Source organism: Microtus ochrogaster, chromosome 18 (genome assembly GCF_000317375.1).
Source record: "Microtus ochrogaster isolate Prairie Vole_2 chromosome 18, MicOch1.0, whole genome shotgun sequence".
In the NCBI taxonomy this organism is placed as follows: domain Eukaryota; kingdom Metazoa; phylum Chordata; class Mammalia; order Rodentia; family Cricetidae; genus Microtus; species Microtus ochrogaster.
In genome coordinates, this window is record NC_022020.1 from 42,672,567 (window position 1) to 42,678,707 (window position 6,141).

The following is a 6,141-nucleotide window of genomic DNA, read 5'->3' on the forward strand; positions in this document are numbered from 1 at the left end:
GTGGAGCAGGTTATTCCTAAGGTAGACAAAGCTCCACAATTCATTTGAAACCCTCTCTCTCTCTCTCTCTCTCTCTCTCTCTCTCTCTGGGGGAAAAAAGTGATTTTGAGGGAATTAAAATTCCCCAAGGTGTTTTTAATCTCTCTTCACTCCAGGGCCGCCAGGTACCTCACGTAGCACGTTAAAGATTTCAAAGAATGAAAGGAAATGCCTAGAACACAGAAAAAGAGATCTCCATCTCCAGAAGGCACTTACCTTTGTTTAAGAAGAAAGTAGGGATTTTTTTCCTCTGTGTGCCCCACATCTAGACTGTCTCTAATCCTGATGTCATCTAATCATTCTTACAGTCATTTGCTCTGAATACCCTACATCCAAAAGAGTAACGGAGGCAAAAGCCATCAATGTCTAACCCTTCTTTATATTTCAAACCTCCCAGTGTCAGCACCCGAGTTCATTTAACTGTGCATACCTGCGGGATTTGGGGGAGGTCTGTGTGATGCTAGTGGAAATCACCCAAAGAAGCAGGATGACTCCGTCTGCTCCCACGACCACCTTTCAGAGGTAGGGATGCACAAAGGGCTCCCCGCTTTCTGTCATCGATCCCTAGGATTCACCGCGTAAGCACGGGCCAAGACAAAAGATTTGATTCTGTTTATTGTGTTTGTTCTAGTTAGTTTAATTCTTTTTTGCTTGATTTAAACTTCTGTTTTCTAATTACGTTCCTGAGCACCTCCAAGACTACAAACACCTTTGCCTGAGCTTAGAAAATGTGGGTATAAACTAAATCACACTGATGACTGCCAGTAAAAATAGTACTGTACCACTAAAGGATTCAGTCTGCTACCCTGGGCAGCCTGACAACAGAGATATTGTCCAGCATGCTGCCAAGTGAGAAGAAGGAAGTCAGGGAAGCCACTACAGTCGGAATGAGGGTGATAAGGTCAGCTCCCTAGCGCAATGGTAGAGGCCAGTCACCTAGACATGAGGGTCTCCGGGCTAGCTGTAGGTGACAACCTTGGGTCATCTCTAATGTTATTCTTCCGGAATTACAATCTGTCATTTCAATCCCTCGGCTTTCCTTTTTATTTGACAATTGCACACAGGTATAGACGAAATCTAAATTTTTGGTTATTCTCATGCCTGGATTACCCTCTCTTATGCCTGTTCTCTGTTGATGGAATCATCCCCCCCCCCAAAGCACTTCCTATGTTGATGTTTGTTCCCGACCTTACACCCTACCACCACTACTGAATATAAAGAAGGTGGCTTCCATGAACACGAGTGAAGGGTTGTGCACTGGAACAAGAGCAGTGGAAGAAATGACACCCTGTTTCTCAGCACCCGTTAACTGCCCATAGTCCCTCAGTGAGAGGGATGGCCTCATGCCTCCCGTGCTTGGTAAAGTTATGATGGACCCAATCTTGTACAGATTACTGCAGAAGCACAGAGTCCATTGAAGCACGATTTTTTCAGGCAGCCTTTACTTATTAAACTAGAACTGAAATGCCGCTACAGTCCATGGCAGGTAGGCAGATTTTTTTTTTCCAATCCCAGCCACCTAAATAACCAACGCAGAGGTTCAATATTACTTATAAAGGCTCAGGCTTGTTTCTAGCTAACTCTTGCATTTAAATTGACCCATATTTCTTATCTATGCTTTGCCACATGGCTTGGGAGCTTGTCTCGGTATGACATGGCCGCCTTGCTCTCTCTGCATCTGCTGGTAACTCTCTGACTCCGCCTTCCTTCTTCCCATCATTCTCAGTTTGACTCTCCTGCCTGATTTCCTGCCTGGCTACCAGCCCATCAGCTTTTCACTAACCGATGAGAGTAATATACATTCACAATATACAGGATTATTTCACCACAATGATAGGGTCTCACACAGCCCTAGCTGGTCTTGAACTCATTACGTAGCCCAAACTGACCTTGAACTTCTGATCTTCCTACCCTTTGTCTCCCAAAAGTTGAGATTACAGGCACACGTCTTGGTCCACACAATACTGTCCCTCAAACCCAGGAACTTGTTTATGTTAGGCAAGCACTCTGTCCACTGAGCCACACCCTCAGCCTCTGTATGTTCCTCCTGAAGAGAGAATTCATTCAGTTTAAGAACTGCTGGGACTGCCTTCCTTTGGATGGAGAATGCAGACAGTGTACCATGAAGCCCTCAGGTACACTTAGGGAATCCGAGGTGGTGGAGAGCTGCCCTCCCACCCCGGGGGAGCCACCACTGTAGTGCTTGCGAATTTTCACATCCAACCACGTGGTGACAAAGCTCCACTTCTGGTATTTTGTACTACAGTTGAAGAAGATGCAGTCGCCAGGGGGAGATAGTGGACTGCCGGCCAGTGCTTGAAAACCAGCTGCTACATGTAAAGAGCTATGGTATCTGTGCTACCATGACCAACACAACGTGTACCACAAGTACCAGGACCTGAGCAGGGTTGGTGCCATCACACAGTGCTGTCGCGACACCGGACCCAGGCACTGTGCTGGCGAGTCCTCCTCCATCCGAACCATGAAGGTAGAAGAGGTTGCAGTGGGCAAGTGCAGACAGAAGGCTGTCAAGTTCCACGACTCCAAGATCAAGTTCCCGTTGCCCCACCTTGACTACGCTTCACCACTGAGAGGCCCAATACCTTCTTCTGGCACAGAGAATGAAACTAAATAAAACTCCAGAGTTTAAAAAGAAGGGGGGGAAAAGGCGGTGTAAACTCTCTGAAGTTAAGTCTGGCAAAGACCTAAGTGAGCCATGCCTATGAATAACATAGATGCCCTTGGCAAAGTGGTGGCATTATGTTAGGACTTTGAGTATAAAACATACCTTGCTGTCTACACTCTAAAGAGAGAGATTTCACATTATGAATACTCACCTCAGGCCCACTACTTAATGGTTTTATTTTTTATTTTATTTTTATAATTTTCAGATAGAGCTTACTGTGTTTGAGACCGGCATCTACCAAAGTGGCCCGGATGGCTCGTGTCTGCTGCTGTATCTCCTCCGCCTAGCCCGCCCAGCGCACTGAGAAATGTTACAGGAAGTTTTGAAGAAACGTGATGGCGCAGCCATTAAGACTCATGCATTTTTCAGATGAACAACTCAGCTTGCATCAAATCAGGAAGCAGAAGCTCGTGAATGTAGTTCCAGACAACTCAACACAAATAAAATTTATTTGAGGAGCACAAATTTTTGTGAGGTACCCTATAGATTGGGATGCAGCTTGGTGTAGATATGTCATGTTGTCAAGCCTAATCCACTCTTTCTTCCACATGCTGGCTCTATTCCCTCAAATGTCCCCTGGATCCATAGACGAGTTTTCAAACACAGTGGCAAAGATGACCCTGTGGAAGCTCTGATTTTAACTGAAGACCAAGCAAGAAAAGACCAGATACCAACTACGAATTATGGTCTTAAGGTTACAGTTTCTGCCTATTTTTATAGCAAAATAGAGTAAATTAGGAGTTGAGCTACTACTGCCTAGTGGTTAGGGAGCCAAGATGAAAATTCCCAGCCACTGTGGTCATGATAACACTATGGGGGCAGAGCCTCCCTTCAGTCTCCACTAAGATAAACTATTTCATTTTTATTTTTAATGAGTATAATTCCCAAATCCCCCTGTTTTGCCCCGGTTTGCAGAAAGACAAATTGATCTGAGTTTGATAAGTACAAGGAAAAGAGCGTGTTTGGAAACCCAGTCCTGCCGTTCCCACTCTAGGGCTTCAAAATTCCTTCGAATCCTGTTACGCCACCCATAAACTGAGTGTGCAGAGCAGAGCAGTCCTCAGGCTCATTCCAAGGGCTGAGCTGTGATGGATCCACGTAATGATGTCTTTGCTGACAGCGCCCTGCAAAGAGGTCGTCTGTCTGCTTGTTCTTAAGTTTGCTTGGACTATTTTCCCCCAACCAGGGATATCTATGCCCTAGAACCCAGAGGGTTACTGACCACCAGGTAAGTCTGCAAGTGATGAAAGCCTTCAGTTTTGTAGAAGGCTAGTAGGAAAGCTAGGAAGTCATTGTCCTGAATACATTGACTTCTGCAGAAGAACCAGCAAGCAGGCAGGAAGCAGCCCAGCCCAGCTTCAGAAGGAACCAAGTGTCCAAGTATTGATCTCCCGTCCTCCTGGGTCACAGGAATACCAGTGTACATTAAGTAGGGGAAGGACTAAAAGATGACATTAATTCAAATGGCTAAATCAATATTTAACAGCACAGTTAGTAGTGGTTGACCTTAAATGCACCCTTAATCAAACAAAGGTGAACCAGGCCAGCCTCCAGCCTATGTCATTCAGAGATGAATTAACGTGGAAGAGATACGTTAAGGAGTCCCGCTAATGTAGGTGCCTGTGCACCTCACTCCCGCTGCAAGGAGAAGGTCACAGCTACCCTCTTAACAAAGACAACTGGAACTTGACTCGTGTGGTGCTGGGTCTTGGTTTGTCACCTCTCTCCTTACCTCTGGACTTCCACAGCCTTGATCTCCACACACTTAACAGCCAGCAAAGGATGTCGGCCATCACTTCACCAGCAAATGATTAGCGAATTATCCGTGAGAGCCCTGTACCCTCAAGCAATGTCTCCATAAACAAGTGTAGATGCTACCAGTTGTCGCCCAGCCTGCCGCTCCCTGGTGTCTTTCTCATGTGTTTGCACATAAGCATATATTGTCCATCCTGGCTCGCATGGATGATGACCGAGTTACATTAAAGGCAATGCGGAGAGGAGGGGAAAAAAATCGAGGCAATCTCTTCAGGATGCCAGGGAAGCATTGCGGATGGGGTGCGGTCCCAGACTCCCAGATGTGAAACTGTTTTAAATTGCCTCACTGGCCATAAAATACCTTAAGCTCGGCCGCATTTTAGTTTCCACTACTAAGGATTTGATGGCAGCTCCGAGAAAAAGGTCAGGGTAAGACTATTTCAATAGACTTCAGGCGGCGGCGGGCTCTGTGGAGTTCACAAAGAGCTCAGGAGAGTTTACAGGATTCGGTGACCTAAACAAGCCAAGTGTCGCTGGTGCCTTCCCTTGGCCTCCCAGTTTGGCTGCAAGGACAAACGTGTGATAATTAGAAAGCTCTCCTGAAATGCTTCCCTTTGATTTGTTATTGGGTTGTAGCTACTGTTCCTCAGCAGCCTTGCCTCTCTCAGGGCTGTCTGCTGGTTACCATGGTGATGCGGTTCGATGTAGCCGAGGAGCTAAATCAGCATTCTGCCACATCCAGGCTTCTGAGAATTGGGCAGCAAGTGTTGAGGTTGAATGTAAAAGCAATTGCTTGAAAATATGATCATACACTTGAAGGGGATGGGAGACAGTCCACAGAAAAAGATCACAGTTTCTTTGTCATCGAGGTATGGAATAAATATCTGATCTCCCACAGGGCCAAGCAGAAAAGAGTTCTGCTCTCTGGGCAGGGAGAGAGAACTGGCAATGTGACAGGCTCTTTAGCTGATACACAAACATAAAAGGAAGTTGTTTGTGACTTGCCAATAGCCTAGAAAAGCACAGCTTTGGGGAATTCCCTCTGCCCAGGGAATCCCACAGACCAACCAGTAGGCATACTCTCCTTTTCACACAGCCTTGATCGAAATATTTACCGAGTTCAAGACCCCCTCACGGTAAATGAAATAAAACTGTCGTCACAGACACCATGATATTGGGTTTGGAAAGTCTTGAGACATTCTCCAACAAAAGCATTACAACGACTAAGTTCTTCCCAAACTCTCCAGATACATAAGAGTAAAATTATGAAAATGATCTCTGTGTACAATTGTCCCAAAAGGAAATATATTTTGATAAATGTAACAAAAGAAATACCAACCGGGTCTGAGGAGATGGCTCAATGTTTGTTAAAGTGTTAACCCCACAGCATGAGGACCAAAGTTGGGGTCCCCAAAGCCCACATAAATGCCAAGCAGATATGGTGGCCTGGATGTAATCCCATCCTAGGAAGACAGAAAAGGGAATCTCCAGAGGGAACTGGCTAGTAAGACCATCTGCATTGGTAATCTCTGGGCTTGAACAAGAGGCTCATCTTCTCTAAATAAGGCAGAAGAATAATCAAAATTAATTCCTAACATCAACCTCCAGCTCCCATACATGCATACCAATACACAAGTGTACCCACACATCAACCTCCAGCT

The 6,141-nt window shown here is 45.7% G+C and overlaps 1 pseudogene; it reads left to right on the forward strand.

The window, feature by feature from the left end:
• Positions 1 to 2,161: 2,161 nt before the first annotated feature.
• On the forward strand, positions 2,162 to 2,664 carry LOC113457082 (annotated as a pseudogene).
• Positions 2,665 to 6,141: the final 3,477 nt, after the last annotated feature.